The 9,025-nt window shown below is 43.7% G+C and overlaps 1 pseudogene; it reads left to right on the forward strand.

Annotated features, from left to right (window-relative positions):
* The first annotated feature begins 219 nt into the window (after positions 1–219).
* Positions 220–2,149, forward strand: LOC706817 (chromobox protein homolog 1 pseudogene; annotated as a pseudogene).
* Positions 2,150–9,025: the final 6,876 nt, after the last annotated feature.

Here is a 9,025-nt window from a genome sequence, read left to right on the forward strand (position 1 = left end):
AATACATCTTGGAATGACTGACACAACCCCCAGAGCCTCTTCACCCATCGATCTAACTGGTCTTTAACCAACTGGCAATCCCCACTCAACCTCAGTAAGGAGTCATCTCTAATTAACTGAAGTTTCCCAGGAAGATGGACTTTTCCTTCTTATGAAATCCTGTATATTCCTCAAAGACTTTGGAATTTTTATTAAGATTTAAATAGATTATCTGCCGGCGGTGGGCAGCGCAGCGTGCCAGGCTCTTTCGTTCGGCCAAGGGGAGGGCCGTTGCCCGGGCCTGCCGGGCTTCAGTGAGGGGCTCCACTGCGGCCACCCGGCTTGCTGCCTTCCTGGGCGCCACTCCCCCAGCCGACCCCACGCGACGCACCAGTAGCGCAGCACCGATTCCTCTCGGGCTCCTGGGCGCTGCTCTGAGCAGCGTCACCCTTTACACCAGAAAGCTGGCGGGCACTATGGGGAAAAAACAAAGCGAGAAGAAAGTGGAGGAGGTGCTAGAAGAGGAGGAAGAGGAATACGTGGTGGAAGAAGTTCTCGACCGTCGAGTGGTCAAGGGCAAAGTGGAATACCTCCTAAAGTGGTAGGGCTTCTCAGATGAGGACAACACATGGGAGCCAGAAGAGAACCTGGATTGCCCCGACCTCCTTGCTGAGTTTCTGCAGTTACAGAAAACAGCACATGAGATAGAGAAATCAGAGGGAGGCAAACGCAGAGCTGATTCTGATTCTGAAGATAAGGGAGAGGAGAGCAAACCAAAGAAGAAGAAAGAAGAGTCAGAAAAGCCACCAGGCTTTGCTCGAGGAGCCGGAGGGGATTATTGGAGCTACAGACTCCAGTGGAGAGCTCATGTTCCTGATGAAATGGAAAAACTCTGATGAGGCTTCCTGGTCCCTGCCAAGGCAGCCAATGTCAAGTGCCCACAGGTTGTCACATCCTTCTATGAGGAAAGGCTGACGTGGCATTCCTACCCCTCGGAGGATGATGACAAAAAAGATGATAAGAATTAACACTCCTGAGTACCACCCCTGTCACCTCTGACTGTGGGTTTCAAGTGGGAAGGGAAGGGGTTCTACTTGTCTCGACACCATAGAGGTGGCTTGAGAAGATGTCCTTTGGAGAGCCAGTATAGTTTCTGTGCCCTGCAGCGGCCCAAGTGCTTTAAAGCCATTTCAAGCTGTATAGTTGACACACCCATCCCAGTGGAGGGGAAAGGGGATAAGGGTTTCAAGGCAACCTTTTCTGCACTTTGCTGAGAAAAGCAAAGGGCCTTCTATGAAGGACAAAACTTGCAGAATTGGGGGTGTGGGAGAGCAAAAACATACTGTAGATCTTCAAAGAGCATCTCCACAACCCACAGCCTTCTTCCCAATAGTGGTAACTCTGCATTTTTACAGCATAGCATGTGTGCAGTCTTTGGCTATTACTGGTGTATTATTTGGGGGAGGGAGGGATGGGGAGGGGGGGGATGGGTAGCATCATTTTGATTAACATTTGGGGCCTGATAGGGAAATGGTGAAGCAATGGAAAAGAACAGACAACTAATGATTTGCTTCTATGTCCAGAATATTTTACCTTAAAAAAAAAAAATGTCATTGGCACCATAAATAAGGACTGTGAGAGACTGTTTAAAAGCTGTGAGTGTCTGAAACCTATAAGTCAAGGTGTTCCCTGCCTAAACTTATTGCTGTTCCTGCAAAGGACTAAGTCAGTTCATAAGTTAACAAAGTTGCCATTTTGGAGATGGAAATTGATGAGGAGGGAAGGTCTTTTATTGGAGAGTATACAAGCAGATTATTCTGTCTCAGAGGTGCTAACTCCTGAAATTAGAAGACCCTTTCTCTTCCAGTAATGAAGTTATAAGTATCAGCTTGTTCATCCAAGCCACTGGCTGAGGTGTTAGGAAAGAGGAAGAGGGTGGTAGAGGAGATAAGACAGTAGGGAAGACAAGGACCCATGCTCTTAGTGGGGAGAACTCTTGGAGTCATTCCCTTTTTTGAGCGTTGAACTCTGAAATCATTGTTGGCAGGGTTCAGTCACTGACAGCACAAGTTTCACTGAATTGATCCAAGAGTTTAGTGATTTCAAAAGCCTTGGTCTCAGAAGATTAAACTTTCATATTGGGCAGTGGTTCACTTTAAAACACACACACACACACACAATTTTTTAAAGAAATCCTAAGAAGTAACTGATACCCAAAATGCTCTGTCTTGAGTCCTGAGATCCATCAGTTTTTTTTTTTTTTTTTTTGGAGACGGAGTCTTGCTCTGTCACCCAGGCTGGAGTGCAGTGGCCAGATCTCAGCTCACTGCAAGCTCCGCCTCCCGGGTTCACACCATTCTCCTGCCTCAGCCTCCCGAGTAGCTGGGACTACAGGCGCCCGCCACCTCGCCCGGCTAGTTTCTTTGTATTTTTTTAGAGACGGGGTTTCACCATGTTAGCCAGGATGGTCTCGATCTCCTGACCTCGTGATCCGCCCGTCTCGGCCTCCCAAAGTGCTGGGATTACAGGCTTGAGCCACCGCGCCCGGCCAGATCCATCAGTTCTTGGTATTATCTAGACTTGCATCTAGAGCTACATTGTAAAATCCTTTTAGGCATGTGTTAGATTTCTGTGTAAACTTTGTTTAAATGTAAACTTCATACTACACTGTCAGTTTTTGTCTTAATAAAACTATACATATATATAAAAAAGATTTAAATAGATTATCAATTGTCACTTGACACCAGAATTTCAGCAACATTTCCCTGTTTCATTTCTTTATATTGCAATGTAATGTCCAGGAGGCAGGGATCCATCTGTATCTTCAATGCCCTATCTTTTAACCTGACTCTGTTAAAATCACCAATTGGCTTTGGGTAATAACCAATTTCCTTCGCTTCATCAGAGATGCATCGAAGAATATATTGAATCATGTTTTTTTGTTGTTTTGTTTTGTTTTGTTTGAGACAGAGTCTTGCTCTCTCACCCAGGCTGGAGTGCAGTGGTGCGATCTTGGCTCACTGAAACCTCCACCTCCTGGGTTTAAGTGATTCTCCTGCTTCAGCCTCTCGAGTAACTGGGACTACAGGTGCGTGCCACCACGCCTGGCTAATTTTTTATTTTTTTGTAGAGACGGGGTTTCATCATATTAGCCAGGATGGTCTCGATCTCCTGACCTCATGATCCGCCCACCTCAGCCTCCCAAAGTGCTGGGATTACAGGTGCGAGCCGAATCATGTTTTTTTGTTGTTCATTAAATTAACTCTAATAAGGCCCTTGATGGGGGGAAAAAAAGTTAAGTAGGCTTCAAGACTTACTCAAAGCACACCCACTTCCTTTTATGTTCTTTTCAGTATTTGGCTTCTAGACACTAGTGTAAACACTGGAATAAATCCTGTAACGGTGTTTTATTCTCTGAGATGTAACTGTTTTCCTGGATCCTGCTGTGACTTGGTTTTGAGACTTAGGCAATTGGTGTAAATAAATCCAGCACTATGCACTTAATTAGAAGCTTCCACTGGATTCATTAAGATGTAGACACACAGTTTAAACAGAGAGATTAAAGAGCAATTGAAATGATTATAAGAGCACAGAAACAACTTCACAAACCAGGGAGAATTTTTCTAAATGTGCAATTGCATTTTCAACACAATTAGGTGCCTAATTGTGCACTATCCTTAGTTAATACATTTTAACATATAAAACACTAGATTAAAAACAATTTTAGTTTTTTTTAAAAAGACAGATTTTTTTAAAAACTATCTTTGAAGATTTGAAATCTAAAAAAATATATAAAAGTTCCTTCTTCCTCTTCATCCATTACGTTACCAACGTTTTAAATGGTTCAAATTCACACAAGTATAATCTCAGTCTTTGTAAAACAATGTAAAATTTTTCTAAAAAATTTGTAAGGAGTCATGTGAATGATATATACCTTACATTCTCAGATGCCAGGCACACATTTTACATCATTGCATAATTAGGACTTAGTTTTTTTTTTTAATCATAATTAAAGAAGGACCAAGCACAGTGGCACACTTTGGGAGGCCGAGACAGGTGGATTGCTTGAGCTCAGAAGTTCAAGACCAGCCTGGGCAACATGGCGAAACCCCGTCTCTACAAAAAATACAAAGAATTAGTTGGGTGTGGTGGCACATGCCTATAATCCTAGCTACTCGGGAGGCTGAGGCAGGAGGATCACTTGAGCCTGGGAGGTAGAGGTTGCAGTGAGCCAAGATCATGCCACTGCACTCCAGCTTGGGCTACAGAGCGAGACACTGCCTCAAAAAAAAAAAAAAAAAAAAAAAAGATTTGAAATAACCCTATGTTAAAATGTACATTTCTTTTTCTTTCTTTTTCTTTTTTTGAGACAGAGTCTCACTCTGTCACCCAGGCTGGAGTGCAGTGGCACGATTTCTGCTCACTGGAACCTCCACCTTTTCTTTCACCATGTTGGCCAGGCTGGTCTCAAACTCCTGACCTCAGGTGATCCACCTGCCTCAGCCTCCCAAAGTGCTGGGATTACAGGTGTGAGTCACTGTACCTGGCCAAGATGAATAACTCTTAAATATTGAACTTGAATTAGGAAACAACTTCTTGTCTTTCCCCCTCCTCTTCCTCCACCTCTTCCTTCCTCTTCCTCCTCCTCTTCTTCTTGGAGGTATGCATTAGGAGATCTGAAGCTATTTTCTGTATGTTCTAGGATTCAACAAACAGATTTATTATGAATAATGGGAGACAGGTTTCTCACAGTCGTGGAAGGGAGTTATCAATCTAGAAAGGGAGGATGATATGTGAGCCCTGTAGTGTTGGATTGGAATTGAAGCTATCATGAAGACTGCAGAATAGAGGTACAGAAATATACATCTGTGTGTGCAGGTATGTAGGTACACATGTGTGTAAGTCTATCTGTGTGTGTGTAGATATATACACCTATTAGTAGTTCCTAAGCTCTCTCCATTGAGAAGGCCTAGAAGTAGGCACACCACAGAAGCAGTGAACACACGCAGCACCTGGATCTGGTTTCTAATGACCATGAAAGGAACCACAGTTTTTTGAAGAAATGGCAGATACCACAGCTGACACAAGGAGAGTACCAAAAGAATCTGAAATGTCTCCTTGTGCTAGAAAGCAAGGAAGTACACAAAGAATGAAAGTGACAGGTCAAGAGGACAAGGGAGCCAGCCTGAAAGGGCTCCCACTGGCAAATTTTAGAACAATTTGAGCAACAAAATAAATAGTAATAATTAAGCATTATAATCTTTTGAGCAAAATTAAAACTCATAGGTCAATATGGATTTATTTATTTATAAATAAACAAGCAAACAGACGAGGTAAAGAAAAAGTTCTTCTTACAGCAGAAAGCAGCTAATGTATGTAGAAGGATGCCAGAATTACAAAATCACCAAGCATGGTGGCACATGCCTATAGTCCCAACTCCTTGGGAGGCTGAGGTCGGGAGATGCCTTGAGCCCTGGAGGTCGAGGCTACAGTAAGCCATAATTGTGCAATGCACTGCAGCCTGGGTGACAGAGCAAGACTCTATCCCAAAATGAAATAAAATAAAAGACTATGGGCTGAACATGGTGGCTCACATCTGTTATCCCAGCACTTTGAGAGACCAAGGTGGGAGGATCCCTTGAGCCCAGGAGTTGGAGACCAGCCTAGGCAACATAGGGAGACGCCATCTCAAATAATTTACTGACATTAGTAAATAAATGAACAGGGTAGTTTCAGACTGTGATAAATACTAAGCAAATCAGGGTAATGTGACTCAGGGTTGGGATTAAGGTGAGGAAAGCCTGGCCATTAGGGTGGAGAATTTAAGGAGTCAAGACTGAGGGGTATCAATCCTGCTCTTGCAAGATTCTAAGAGGCAGAACCTCCTTAAATTTTGCACCAATGGATGACACCAGAGAGTGATTGAAGGTGAACAGGATTCCACTGAATTTAAGTTGTAATTGAAACTAAAAAGTCAAGGTTGAAAAGCCTTGAGGTGTTCTGAAGCCGCTGTAATTTGCACGTAGCCCACATGCCAAAGGAAGTACTATAGTTACCGGCTGTCTTCATCACAGAGCTCTCAGTGGACAATGTCACTCTTCTATTTATTTTTTCCTTCTTTCTTTTCCTTCTTTCTTTCTTTTCTCTCTCTCTCTCTCTTTGAGACAGGGTCTCTGTCATCCATGCTGGACTGCAGTGGTGTGATCTAGGCTCAACGCAGCCTTGACCTCCAGGAATCATGCCATCCTCCCTCCCCAGCCTCATATAAGCACAAGCCACGGCACCCAGCCCACATTCCCCCTTCTAAAATGAAATATTTGGTATGGCTTTCCGCAATGGGATAATGAAATGTCTGTAGCCTCCTCTTCTCAATAGACAATAAAGGCATCTAACCAAGTATTTCAGACTAGTTCCCCCACCCCACACCCCACATGCTAAAGGCTGAAGATGTTAGCAGGCAAAGGCATTTATTCATGTGGCCTAAGCTGCTCACATTTCCACATTTCATCAATATCTTTGTTCTATTAAATATGTCCATGTAATATTAACAGAAGTCTAGCAAGATGTAAAAACATATTTTATCTGGCATTCCTGATTAACAGAACATCTGGTGCTATTAGTGTAAAAATAAATGTAAAAATGTAAACAATATAAAAACTAAATATAATGGTTCAGAAGTCAACACAGCAAAAATACGATAAACTACAGGTTGGTCATTTACATACCAATACTTAGAAACCATAGATACTTAAATACTTACAGTTAGAAATTATTTATCTACAATTTAAAAATTATAGTTAGCACAAAAAGCAACCTGGCTTTAACAGTTTTAAGTAGCAATGTGTTCAAGCTATGCCAGACAGTAAACAACAAGAATAAATTGAATGGGTAAATGAATTAAGTGGACTGTAGATATAAAGATATTGAAATATCTATTGATATGGGAGAGGGGAAATTCAGAAAGCAGTGACATCCATTAAGCAACAATTAATTCTGACTTATATAGAGACAGCAGTAAATGTGAGAAAGAAGCAGGCTGGGCACCATGGCTCACACCTGTAATCCCAGCACTTTGGGAGGCCAGGTGTGAAGATTACTTGAAGTTAGAAGCTCAGGACCAGCCTGGGCAACATAGGGAGGCCACGTCTCTACAAAAAATACAAAAATTAGCTGGGCATGTGGTGCACGCCTGTAGTCCCAGCTACTTGGGAGGCTGAGGCAGGAGGATCACTTGAGACCAGGAGTTGGAGGCTGCAGTGAGCCATTATTGCACCATTGCACTGCAGCCTGGGTGACAGAGTGGAAGCACCAACTCAAACAAACAAACACAAAACCAGCAAACACTAAGAATGCCAGCACATAAGCTTCCAGTTGAGAAAGAATGTTTCTAGAGTGCTCTAGCAGAAAGAATAAGCACCCATGGGAGCCAACAAGGGCTGGAATTGAATCCTGGCTCTACACTGACGAGGTTGGGCAGGTCCCTTAACCACATCACCTTTTCTGCTTGGAAAACTGCTCTGCCTTCTGCCCCCGAGACGAGGAATGAAGAGACCAGGGGCCTATTGTTCAGGTTAGTATCGCTGTGTAACAAATCACTCCAAAACTTAGTGATTTAAAACAGCCATTTTATTTTGATCACTATTTTACGGGTCAGGAATTCAAGAGCTCAGCTGGACTATCCTCACCTGGGGCCTTTCACGCTGTTGTATGAAATCTGCAACCATTGCCGGCTGGATCTGCAACTGCACCGCAAGCTCAGTGGGGCTGGATGTCCAGATGGCACACTCACATGGCTGGTAGTTGATGCTGCTGGTGGTCGGCTGGGAACTCAGCTCAGCTGTCAACCAGAACACCTGGCAGTCTCAGGCAGCTGGCTTCCCACAGAGAGCCAGATATAAACTGCATGACATACTCTCATCTAGCCTCAGACATGGCACAGTGTCAGTTTTGTCATATTCTGTTAGTGATTCTATTAGTGATTAGCCCCAGTTCAAGGGGAGGGACACACAGACCCCACCACTCAATAAGTGGAAGGAAGGTCTGAAAATGTGCAGAGCTAGGCCGGGCACAGTGGCTCACACCTGTAATCCCAGCACCTTGGGAGGCTGAGGCGGGCGGATCACAAGGTCAGGAGATCGAGACCATCCTAGCTAACACGGTGAAACCTCATCTCTACCAAAAATACAAAAAATAAAAAGTAGCCAGGCGTGGTGGCGGGCACCTGTAATCCCAGCTACCTGGGAGGTTGAGGCAGGAGAATGGCGTGAACCCGGGAGGCGGAGCTTGCAGTGAGCTAAGATCGGGCCACTGTACTCCAGCCTGGGCAACAGAGCCAGACTCCGTCTCAAAATAAATAAATAAATAGGAAAATGTGCAGAGCTGGGTGTGGTGGCTCATGCCTGTAATCCCAACACTTTCGGAGGCTGAGGCAGTAGAATAGCTGAGGCCAGGCATTTGACACCAGCCTGATCAACACAGTGAGACCCTGTCTCCACAAATTTTTTTTTTTTTAAAGCTGAGTGTGGTGGTATATCCCTCTAGTCCCAACTGAACAGGAGGCTGATGCAGGAGGATCACTTGAGTCCAGGAATTTGAGGCTGCAGTGAGCTATAATCATGCCACTGCATTCCAGCTTGTGTGACAGAGCAAAACCCTGTCTCAAAAAATAAAAAATAGACATTTGCAGAAATATTTTCAAACCAGCACACCACACATACAAACATAAGCTGCAAAGTGGAGCTGTCTTAAAGAAGGCTTAATGATGATCAGACCCCCCAGAACTGGAGTTTGATGTTTTAGAAAGACAAAAAAAATCTCATCACATCCCTCATGAATTTATCCTTTATAATCTCTCCTAAACCTCCCTTTAAATGCTCCTTTCAGCCTTTGGAGATTGTGACAATAGCTTGGCAGGTGTAATGGGATGGGTAGGAATGATCACGGTAGGGGAACAGCCATTCAAAACTTTCACTACAGGCTCACTTCCTAAGCAAATCCACATAATTTCCTTTTCATTTGTGCATAGAGCACCTAAATTATACATATA

The sequence above is a fragment of the Macaca mulatta genome, chromosome 12 (genome assembly GCF_049350105.2).
Source record: "Macaca mulatta isolate MMU2019108-1 chromosome 12, T2T-MMU8v2.0, whole genome shotgun sequence".
Classification (NCBI taxonomy): Eukaryota; Metazoa; Chordata; class Mammalia; order Primates; family Cercopithecidae; genus Macaca; species Macaca mulatta.